Below are 12,288 nucleotides of genomic sequence, written 5' to 3'. Positions count from 1 at the left end.
CCCTCCATCTAGATAATTTTCCTTCTGCCTCAAGTACATGTTTTAAAATTTTCGTTAGTGTGGTTTTGCTGATGATGAACTCTCTCAGTTTGTGTTTGAAAGAAAATGTCTTTATTTTGCCTTCATTCTTAAAAGATATTTTAGCTGAGTATAGATTCTAGGTTGGCAGTTATTTTGCTTCATCACATTGAGGATTTCATTCTATTTTTCTATGATTTCCATTGTTGCTGTTGAGAATGATTTGTAAGTCTAATTGCCATTCCTTTGAAAGTAAATGGTCTTTTCTCTCTGGCTGGTTTTGATATTTTCTTATTGTTTTTCTATTTCTGTTAAATATCAATTTCTTTGTATTTGTTCTGTTTGAGATTTTCTGGCCCACTTGTATCTGTGGATGGGCCACTTGTATCTTGCATCAATTCTGGAAAATACTCAGCCACTATCTCTAAATATTTCTTCCTTGTTCCTTGGGATTCTGATTAAATATGTGTTAGATTTTTCTCTCACTATACCCTCCATGTTTCCTATCTTCTTATCAGTATTCTCCATCTTCTTGTCTTTATGGAATACATTCTAGATAATTTCTTCTGATCTATCTTCAAGTTTCTAAAAGTTTCCTTTGGCTCTTTAAAAAACATGCGATGTCACTTTCCATAGTTTACTGTTCCCTGAAGATATTTTCAGGTTGTTGTTCATTTTTTTTAGAATATAGTAAGGATAGTTATTTTATCCTCTTTATCGGATCATTACAAAATCTGCAGTAACCATGGATCTACTTCTACTGGATTTGACTTACATTCTCTCTTGTCTTTATGTACTTTGTCATCTTTGACCTGGCTATAGGCATTGGCTTTGAAAAATTATTTGTGGGGCTTCCCCCAAGGAATGGATGTGGTCCTTTCCAGCCTTGTATTTGTTTTTTTTTGTTTTGTAAAATACATATTTTATATCTATAGAGGCACAGAAAAAAGTCTTTAGAACATTCACTACATCATTGTTTGCCCAGAAGGACATAATTATAAGTGATTCTCTTCACTGTCATTTTGAGGCTTTTTACATTTCTACGAGCACATTATTTATTTTTTATTTTAATTTTTGAATTTTATTTTATTTATTATTTTATACAGCAGGTTCTTATTAGTCATCAATTTTATACACATCAGTGTATACATGTCAATCCCAATCGCCCAATTCAGCACACCACCATCTCCACCCCGCCACGGATTTCCCCCCTTGGTGTCCATACGTTTGTTCTCTACATCTGTGTCTCAACCTCTGCCCTGCAAACCGGTTCATCTGTACCATTTTTCTAGGTTCCACATACATACGTTAATATACAATATTTGTTTTTCTCTTTCTGACTTATTTCACTCTGTATGACAGTCTCTAGATCCATCCACGTCTCAACGAATGACTCAATTTCGTTCCCTTTTATGGCTGAGTAATATTCCATTATATATATATACCACATCTTCTTTATCCATTCGTCTGTCAATGGGCATTTAGGTTGCTTCCATGACCTGGCTATTGTAAATAGTGCTGCAATGAACATTGGAGTGCATGTGCCTTTTTGAATTATGGTTTTCTCTGGGTATATGCCCAGTAGTGGGATTGCTGGATCATATGGTAATTCTATTTTTAGTTTTTTAAGGAACCTCCATACTGTTCTCCATAGTGGCTGCATCAATTTACATTCCCACCAACAGTGCAAGAGGGTTCCCTTTTCTCCACACCCTCTCCAGCATTTGTTGTTTGTAGATTTTCTGATGATGCCCATTCTAACTGGTGTGAGGTGATACCTCATTGTAGTTTTGATTTGCATTTCTCTAATAATTAATGATGCTGAGCAACTTTTCATGTGCTTCTTGGCCATCTGTATGTCTTCTTTGGAGAAATGTCTATTTAGGTCTTCTGCTCATTTTTGGATTGGGTTGTTTGTTTCTTTAATATTGAGCTGCATGAGCTGTTTATATATTTTTGAGATTAATCCTTTGTCCGTTGATTCATTTGCAAATACTTTCTCCCATTCTGAGGGTTGTCTTTTCGTCTTGTTTATGGTTTCCTTTGCTGTGCAACAGCTTTGAAGTTTCATTAGGTCCCATTTGTTTAATTTTTTATTTCCATTACCCTAGGAGGTGGATCAAAAAAGATCTTGCTGTGATTTATGTCAAAGAGTGTTCTTCCTATGTTTTCCTCTAAGAGTTTTATAGTGTCCAGTTTTACATTTAGGTCTCGAATCCATATTGAGTTTATTTTTGTGTATGGTGTTAGGGAGTGTTCTAATTTCATTCTTTTACATGTAGCTGTACAGTTTTCCCAGCACCACTTATTGAAGAGACTGTTTTTTCTCCATTGTATATCCTTGCCTCCTTTGTCATAGATTAGTTGACCATGGGTTTATCTCTGGGCTTTGTATCTTGTTTCATTGATCTATGTTTCTGTTTTTGTGCCAGTACCATATTGTCTTGATTACTATAGCTTTGTAGTATAGTCTGAAGTCAGGGAGTCTGAGTCCTCCAGCTCTGCTTTTTACCCTCAAGACTGCTTTGGCTCTTTGGGGTCTTTTGTGTCTCCATAAAAATTTTAAGATTTTTTGTTCTAGCTCCGTAAAAAATGCCATTGGTAATTTGATAGGGATTACATTGAATCTGTAGATTGCTTTGGGTAGTATAGTCATTTTCACAATATTGATTCTTCCAATCCCAGAACATGGTATATCTTGCCATCTGTTGGTATCATCTTTAATTTCTTTCATCAGTGTCTTATAGTTTTCTGCATACAGGTCTTTTGTCTCCCTAGGTAGGTTTATTCCTAGGTATTTTATTCTTTTTGTTGCAATGGTAAATGGGAGTGTTTCCTTAATTTCTCTTTCAGATTTTTCATCATTAGTGTATAGGAATGCAAGAGATTTCTGTGCATTAATTTTGTATCCTGCAACTTTACCAAATTCATTGATTAGCTCTAGTAGTTTTCTGGTGGCATTTTTAGGATTCTTTATGTATAGTATCATGTCATCTGCAAACAGTGACAGTTTTACTTCTTTTCCAATTTGTATTCCTTTTATTTCTTTTTCTTCTCTGATTGCCGTGGCTAGGACTTCCAAAACTATGTTGAATAATAGTGGTGAGAGTGGACATCCTTGTCTCATTCCTGATCTTAGAGGAAATGCTTCCAGTTTTTCAGCATTGCGAATGATGTTTGCTGTGGGTTTGTCATATATGGCCTTTATTATGTTGATGTAGGTTCCCTCTATGCCCACTTTCTGGAGAATTTTTACCATAAATGGGTGTTGAATTTTGTCAAAAGCTTTTTCTGCATCTATTGAGGTGATCGTATGGTTTTTATTCTTCAGTTTGTTAATATGGTGTATCGCGTTGATTGATTTGCGTATATTGAAGAATCCTTGCATCCCTGGGTTAAATTCCACTTGATCATGGTGTATGATCCTTTTAATGTGTTGTTGGATTCTGTTTGCTAGTATTTTGTTGAGGATTTTTGCATCTATATTCATCAGTGATATTGGTCCGTAATTTTCTTTATTTGTAGTATCTTTGTCTGATTTTGGTATCAGGATGATGGTGGCCTCATAGAATGAGTTTGGAAGTATTCCTTCCTCCGCAATTTTTTGGAAGAGTTTGAGAAGGATGGGTGTTAGCTCTTCTCTAAATGTTTGATAGAATTCACCTGTGAAGCCATCTGGTCCTGGACTTCTGTTTGTTGGAAGATTTTTAATCACAATTTCAATTTCATTACTTGTGATTGGTCTGTTCATATTTTCTAGTTCTTCCTGGTTCAGTCTTGGAAGGTTATACCTTTCTAAGAATTTGTCCATTTCTTCCAGGTTGTCCATTTTATTGGCATAGGGTTGCTTGTAGTAGGCTCTTAGGATGCTTTGTGTTTCTGCGGTGTCTGTTGTAACTTCTCCTTTTTCATTTCTAATTTTATTGATTTGAGTCCTGTCCCTCTTTTTCTTGATGAGTCTGGCTAATGGTTTATCAATTTTGTTTATCTTCTCAAAGAACTAGCTTTTAGTTTTATTGATCTTTGCCATTGTTTTCTTTGTTTCTATTTCATTTATTTCTGCTCTGATCTTTATGATTCCTTTCCTTCTGCTAACTTTGGGTTTTGTTAGTTCTTCTTTCTCTAGTTCCTTTAGGTGTAAGGTTAGATTGTTTCTTTGAGATTTTTCTTGTTTCTTTAGGTAGGCTTGTATAGCTATAAACTTCCCTCTTAGAACTGCTTTTGCTGCATCCCATAGGTTTTGGATTGTCGTGTTTTCATTGTCATTTGTCTCTAGGTATTTTCTGATTTCCTCTTTGATTTCTTCAGGGATCTCTTGGTTATTTAGTAACGTAGTGTTTAGCCTCCATGTGTTTGTGTTTTTTACATTTTTTTCCCCTGTAATTGATTTCTAATCTCATAGTGTTGTGGTCAGAAAAGATGCTTGATATGATTTCAATTTTCTTAAATTTACTGAGGCTCGATTTGTGACACAAGATGTGATCTATCCTGGAGAATGTTCCGTGCGCAGTTGAGAAGAAAGTGTAATCTGCTGTTTTTGGATGGAATGTCCTATAAATATCCATTAAATCTATCTGGTCTATTGTGTCATTTAAAGCTTCTGTTTCCTTATTTATTTTCACTTTGGATGATCTGTCCATTGGTGTAAGTGAGGTGTTAAAGTTCCCCACTATTATTGTGTTACTGTCGATTTCCTCTTTTATAGCTGTTAGCAGTTGCCTTATGTATTGAGGTGCTCCTGTGTTGGGTGCATACATATTTATAATTGTTATATCTTCTTCTTGGATTGATCCCTTGATCATTACATAATGTCCTTCCTTGTCTCTTGTAACATTCTTTATTTTAAAGTCTATTTTATCTGATATGAGTATTGCTACTCCAGCTTTCTTTTGATTTCCATGTGAATGGAATATCTTTTTCCATCCGCATGGAATATGTTTTTCCATCCCCTCACTTTCAGTCTGTATGTGTCCCTAGGTCTGAAGTGGGTCTCTTGTAGACAGCATATATATGGTTCTTGTTTTTATATCCATTCAGCAAGCCTGTGTCTTTTGATTGGAGCATTTAATCCATTCACGTTTAAGGTAATTATTCATATGTATGTCCCTATGACCATTTTCTTAATTATTTTGGGTTTGTTTTTGTAGGTCCTTTTCTTCTCTTGTGTTTCCCACTTATAGAAGTTCCTTTAGCATTTGTTGTAGAGCTGGTTTGGTGGTGCTGAATTCTCTTAGCTTTTGCTTGTCTGTAAAGCTTTTGATTTCTCCATCGAATCTGAATGAGATCCTTGCCGGGTAGAGTAATCTTGGTTGTAGGTTCTTCCCTTTCATCACTTTATCATGCCACTCCCTTCTGGCTTGTAGAGTTTCTGCTGCGAAATCAGCTGTTAACCTTATGGGAGTTCCCTGTATATTATTTATTGTTTTTCCCTTGCTGCTTTCAATAATTTTTCTTTGTCTTTAATTTTTGCCAATTTGATTACTATGTGTCTTGGCATGTTTCTCTTTGGGTTTATCCTGTATGGGACTCGCTGCGCTTCCTGGACTTGGCTGGCTATTTCCTTTCCCATGTTAGGGAAGTTTTCAACTATAATCTCTTCAAATATTTTCTTGGGTCCTTTCTCTCTCTCTTCTCCTTCTGGGACCCCTATAATGCGAATGTTGTTGTGTTTAATGTTGTCCCAGAGGTCTCTTAGGCTGTCTTCATTTCTTTTCATGCTTTTTTCTTTATTCTGTTCCACAGCAGTGAATTCCAGCATTCTGTCTTCCAGGTCACTTATCCGTTCTTCTGCCTCAGTTATTCTGCTATTGATTCCTTCTAGTGTATTTTCCATTTCAGTTATTGTGTTGTTCATCTCTGTTTATTTGTTCTTTAATTCTTCTGGATCTTTGTTAAACATTTCTTGCATCTTCTCAGTCTTTGCCTCCATTCTTTTTCCAAGGTCCTGGATCATCTTCACTATCATTATTCTGAATTCTTTTTCTGGAAGGTTCCCTATCTCCACTTCATTTAGTTGTTTTTCTGGGGTTTTGTCTTGTTCCTTCATGTTGTACATAGCCCTCTGCTTTTTCATCTTGTCTGTCTTTCTGTGAATGTGGGTTTTGTTCCACAGGCTGCAGGATTGTAGTTCTTCTTGCTTCTGCTGTCTGCCCTCTGGTGGATGAGGCTATCTAAGAGGCTTGTGCATGCTTCCTGATGGGAGGGACTGGTGGTGGGTAGAGCTGACTGTTGCTCTGGTGGGCAGAGCTCAGTAAAACTTTAATCCACTTGACTGTTGATGGGTGGGGCTGGGTTCCCTCCCTGTTGGTTGTTTGGCCTGAGGCAACCCAACACTGGAGCTTACCTGGGCTCTTTGGTGGGGCTAATGACAGACTCTGGGAGGGCTCACGCCAAGGAGTACTTCCCAGAACTTCTGCTGCCAGTGTCCTTGTCCCCGAGGTGAGCTACAGCCACCCCCTGCCTCTGCAGGAGACCCTCCAACACTAGCAGGCAGGTCTGGTTCAGTCTCCCCTGGGGTCACTGCTCCTTCCCCTGGGTCCCGATGTGCACACTACTTTGTGTGTGCCCTCCAAGAGTGGAGTCTCTGTTTCCCCCAGTCCTGTCAAAGTCCTGCAATCAAATCCCACTAGGTTTCAAAGTCTGATTCTCTAGGAATTCCTCCTCCCATTGCCGGACCCCCAGGTTGGGAAGTCTGACGTGGGGCTCAGAACCTCCACTCCAGTGGGTGGATTTCTGTGGTATAAGTGTTCTCCAGTCTGTGAGTCACCCACCCAGCAGTTATGGGATTTGATTTTACTGTGATTGCGCCCCTCCTACCATCTCATTGTGGCTTCTCCTTTGTCTTTGGATTTGAGGTATCTTTTTTGGTGAGTTCCTGTGTCTTCCTGTCGATGATTGTCCAGCAGTTAGTTGTGATTCTGGTGTTCTCACAAGAGGGAGTGAGCACACGTCCTTCTACTCCGCCATCTTGGTTCTTGCAGAGATGTTGAGAGGATTCATCGACAGAATGTACATAAAGCACTTTTTTCTTTTCCTTTGTGCTTGTCTAGTTTCATTCGAAGTGCACCCGGCTCTTCAGACCAGAGTTCCTAGTGTGAAACGGCTACGCCCAACACCTCAGCTCGGCAGGCCGTGTGCACAAGTGCTACGCTCAACACTGCAATCTGTTTCTTTTTTTTATATTAATAAAAATTTTTTAATTGAAGTGTAGTTGATTTACAATGTTGAGTTAATTTCTGCTGTATAGCAAAGTGATTCAGTTGTACATATGTATACCTTCTTTTTTAAAAATTCTTTTCCGTTATGGTTTATCACAGGATATTGAATATAGTTCTCTGTGCTATACAGTAGGACCTTGTTGTTTATCCATTCTATATATAATAGCTTACATCTGCTAACCCCAACCTCCCACTCCATCCTTCCCCCAATCCCCTCCCCCTTCTTGTATTTGTTTCTGATAGGCAGTTGGGACACTTAAGGTGGAAAAATTTCAGACCAAGTTCACAGCTTGAGCTTCCCTGTCTGCCCCTGGCTATTGTACCTGGAGTGGCAAAGTGCGTGCGTGTCAGTCTATGGCTATAGTTCTCAGAATGGGCTTCTTCCCCTGCCCCTTTGCTTCTGCTCTTCTCAATTCCAAACTGCTTTCTGGGGCCAACAGGAGGGGCATGATTTAGTTCTGGTTTACCCTTTTCCAGAGGAGGAGTTCCCAACCTACATGGGAAGGGTCTGCTTTAAGACTCACCTCCCTTGACTGGCCTTTGGCCTTGACTTCTGTCCTGCTTACCCAGAAAGCCCCCAGATCTAAGCCCAAGTGGGTAGCATCTGTCAATACCCTTCATACGGAAGTGGCTTTGGTGGTTCTGTTACTTTGCTTACCTCTCTGGGGTTATATTTTCTCCTCAGATTTAGCCTGCTGCTTCCCCATGATCTTTTTAGCTCTGCAATTTAAAAAAATGTTTTACTCAGCATTTTAAACCATGTTCAGAGGGTAAAGGAAGTCTGCCATCACTGAAGACAAAAATCTTAATATCAGTTTTAGATCCACTGGGTCTGAGGGTCTGAGGGGACATTTTGCATTGGGTTGCATAAAGGAAAGTCTTCTCTTTATTTAAAAAAAATTTTTTTTTTCTAAATTTTTGGCTGCATTGGGTCTTCACTGCTGCATACGGGCTTTCTCTAGTTGTGGCGAGCGGGGGATACTCTTTGTTGCAGTGCGCGGGCTTCTCATTGAGGGGGCTTCTCTTGTTGCAGAGCACGGGCTCTAGGCGCACGGGCTTCAGTAGTTGCAGCACGCAAGCTCAGTAGTTGCAGCATGCGAGCCCTAGAGTGCACAGGCTTCAGTAGTCGCAGCACGTGGGCTCAGTATTTGTGGCGCACGGGCTCAGAAGTTGTGGCTCGTGGGCTCTAGAGCACAGGCTCAGTAGTTGTGGTGCACGGGCTTAGTTGCTCCACGGCATGTGGGATCTTCCCAGACCAGGGCTCGAACCCATGTCCCCTGCACTGGCAGGCGGATTCTTAACCACTGTGCCACCAGAAAGTCTTCTCTTTATAATGCCAGTCTCTACACATATCCAGCCTACAACTTGTCACCACTTTGGTGTACCATTGCCAGGGTGCTGTGTCCTCTGAGATGGTGTGAGCAGAAGTGAGTTAGATACGGCCGGCAGAACTCAGGGAAAGATCAGATGCCTTCCCTTCCTTGGCAAGGCAGGAAAGTGGAGCCCGACTCCCCAGCTTGTGACACAGCTCCCAGTGACCTCACCTGTGTCCACCTGTCCCCAAACTGCTGCCGTAAGGACCTCTTGCCTCCTCCTCCGTGGATGGTTGGTAAAATGGGCGCAGTGCTGTGGGCTGACTGCAGCATTGACTAGGCAGAAATCTCAGCTTCCTCACGTACGAGTTATGCAACCCCAGGAAGCTACACCTAACCTCTCCCAGCCTGAGTTGACAGATCTGCAATATGGGATAGTCATAATAGTAACTAGCTTATAGCGTTGATAGGAGAATAAACTAGTTAATAACTGTAATGCACTTGAGAGAGTGCCTGCAACATAATAGGCAGTATAAAATCTTTTTAAAAATGGGATGATAAAAAGTGTCTCACACACCTCTCTAGGTCAACTGAAATAACCGACAGAATATTGCTATTGCATTTACTCTTTTAATCTCATGCCACCCTTCATTTTAGAGATGAGAAACTGAGACCCAGAGAGGGCAGGGACTCCACCAAAGCCGCCCAGAAGGCCACCGGCTCCCTAACCTGCAAAGGGGCGCTCTAGGGTTCTAGCCCCAGCTCTGCCACCACTGTGTGATTGTGGCCTGGTCTGTTCCCTCTCTGGGCCTTGGTTTCCCCATTGGTGAGGGTGTTCTGACCAAGCCCCAACGTTTGTACTGGGAGATTTGGGGGTTGCAGTTGCCAAGGTGACTCGAGGACCCAAAAGATCTGGGAGGGTGTGCGCTGGATGATGAGTTGAAGCTGCCTGCCGGGAACCGAGAAGCTTGAGAACTTGCAGCCTCAAACCAGCTGCCTCTACCACCAATAGCAGCGCTTAGGAAGGTGTAACCTAGCCACAGTCTTGGTAAGTAGCTTCTCACGGGGGGCGCGGTGGATAACAGCGAGGGGTGAGAATTCGCAGCAGCCCTCTGGCTGGGGGGCCCCAGGCAGGCACGCTGAGCCCTACTCAGACTTGTCTTCCCTGAGCGGAGGCAGGACACCTAGGCTCTGGCTTCTGACTGTATGTTTCAAGCCAGTCCCCGCCCCTCTCTGGGCCTCAGTCCCCCATCAATGAAATGGGACCAGAGACAGCGTAGGTAAGTCTCAAGGGCCCCACATGACCTGCGCATCAGGCAAAGATGTGACTGTCCCTCCTAGTGTGGACACTAGGGTCTCCACCTGCCCCACCACAGGGGAAAGGCAGCACTGAGCCTGAGCAGGGGGACTACTGCCCTGACCACCTATTGTCTGACCTCTCTGAGCCTCAGGGCTCCTCACCTGTGCCTGGAGCACGGGCTCTAGGTACGCGGGCTTCATTAGTTGTGGCACGCGGGCTCAGTAGTTGCGGCTCGCGGGATCTAGAGCGCAGACTCAGTAGTTGTGGCACACGGGCTTAGTTGCTCCGCGGCATGTGGGATCTTCCCGGACCAGGGCTTGAACCTGTGTCCCCTGCATTGGCAGGCAGATTCTTAACCACTACACCACCAGGGAAGCCCAAAACAGGTAGAACTTTAATGAGCAATTCATTAACAAAACTGGGGACTGCCAGAGCTGCTTCTTTCAGGAGGGACTGATTTCATTAACCACTTCATCACTCAGGCAAAGGCTGATGATATCGGTGGTTTGCATCCTCCAAGATCCTAGGGAAAATAAAACAACTGCTTCTCATTTACAGAGAGCCAGCTCTGCCCAGCGGTGTGCTTTGCAAACCCCAGCAGATTCAGTCCTTCCAGTGAGGTACTATTATTATGGCCATTTTACAGGTGGGGAAATTGAAGCTCAGAAAGGTTATTCTCTTCCCCAAGGACACATAACTAAGTACAAATAGAGCCCAGTCTCTCTGACTCCAAAGATATTTTCTCTTTGACCCCTCAAATACATGTTACCTTTTATGGATGGAAGGTCTCAGAACCTGTGAGCTAAGAAACTGTCACAGGCTTGCAGGGATGGGGGATGTGGACTGAGTTCTGTTCCTAAAGCAATTCCACTGCTTTAGTGCAAAAGGAAGCCCTTAGGTCCTGAGACACACTGAGGCTGGCTTGTCCCCTCCAGCCACTCTCCTGCCCCTCAAGCCACCCGCCTCCATCCTCAAGTTCTGGATTCTTCCTCTGCAACTCACTTACCTCTTCTGTGTCTGTGGCTCTCTCCATAAGAGGCAATATGAATGGGAGTTTAGATGGCACAGGGAGATTAATTTTTAACTTTAGTCTAATGAATAGCTTTTCATTAATTATGGCATGTGACCCTGGTCATTTAACACAGGATATTGTGTTTTCTTTTTTTAAAATTTATTTATTTATTTATTTTTATTTATTTATGTCTGTGTTGAGTCTTCGTTTCTGTGCGAGGGCTTTCTCTAATTGCGGCAAGCGGGGGCCACTCCTCATCGCGGTGCGCGGGCCTCTCACTATCGCGGCCTCTCTTGTTGCGGAGCACAGGCTCCAGACACGCAGGCTCAGTAATTGTGGCTCACGGGCCCAGCTGCTCCGCGGCATGTGGGATCCTCCCAGACCCGGTCTCGAACCCGTGTCCCCTGCATTGGCAGGCAGATTCTCAACCACTGCACCACCAGGGAAGCCCATGTGTTTTCTTTTAAAAGCAATCATTTTGAATTAAATTTTAAAAGATCCATAGATCTAAAAGAAAATATTAAGTAAATATTTGGCAGACTTGATTTCTAGACTTGGAAAAAACTGTGAGAACAAACTTGCCTGCCTGAGTTGGGAATACCTAGCCTGGGTTACCCTCCTACACCCCCTTCTTAATCAAACAGGTCCAAGGAGGTGTTTGTCAGTCTCAAGAGAGTAGTCCTTTCCTGGAGGGGAAGTTGGCCTTCCTCCTCAGCCAACAGGCTCATGCTGCAGCCGGTTTACTTATTTCTCTGAAAATGTTATCAATGTACTACACGCACACAGTTTAGTATCATGGTTGCCTGGGGTGGGAATGGAGGGGAGGTTGACTCCAAAGGCACAAAGGAAGTTTCTTGAAAGATGAAAATGCTCTATATCTTGATTGGGGTGTTTGCTACACAAGCGTGCACATTTGTCAAGTCATTGATTTGTACACTTAAAATGTGGAAATTTTATTGCAGGGAGATAAAGTCAATTTGAAAACAAAAACCAAAGCCACAGATATTCATTTATATTGGGAGCCACTTCATAGTCACTGCCAGTTTTAAATTCTGAGATTCGTGCTTTGCTGCATGATAGTATATGCTGGTCTCATTTAGCTGTCATTTCGGTTGCTCCCAAAGTCAGCGTTTATAGAGTTCTGCCACGTGCCGGTCACAACAAGGGTGCTTAAAATGTCAGAGAGTTACATTTGGCAAAGGGACATCGCAAGTCAGCTGGGAGAGGAGGGATCAATCAATAAATGTTGGGACAACTGGCTCTCCATTCAGAAGGAAATAAAATTAGATCCTTACCTCACATGATATACACACATGTAAACATTCCAGATGGATTAAAGATGGATGGATTAAATGTTATACAAAAACTATAAAAATATTAAAGTAAAATATAGAAGAATATTTTTAATAAGGTCCAACCAGTAAAAGC

Source organism: Balaenoptera acutorostrata, chromosome 19 (genome assembly GCF_949987535.1).
Source record: "Balaenoptera acutorostrata chromosome 19, mBalAcu1.1, whole genome shotgun sequence".
In the NCBI taxonomy this organism is placed as follows: domain Eukaryota; kingdom Metazoa; phylum Chordata; class Mammalia; order Artiodactyla; family Balaenopteridae; genus Balaenoptera; species Balaenoptera acutorostrata.
Note: the sequence above shows the minus strand (reverse complement) of the source record.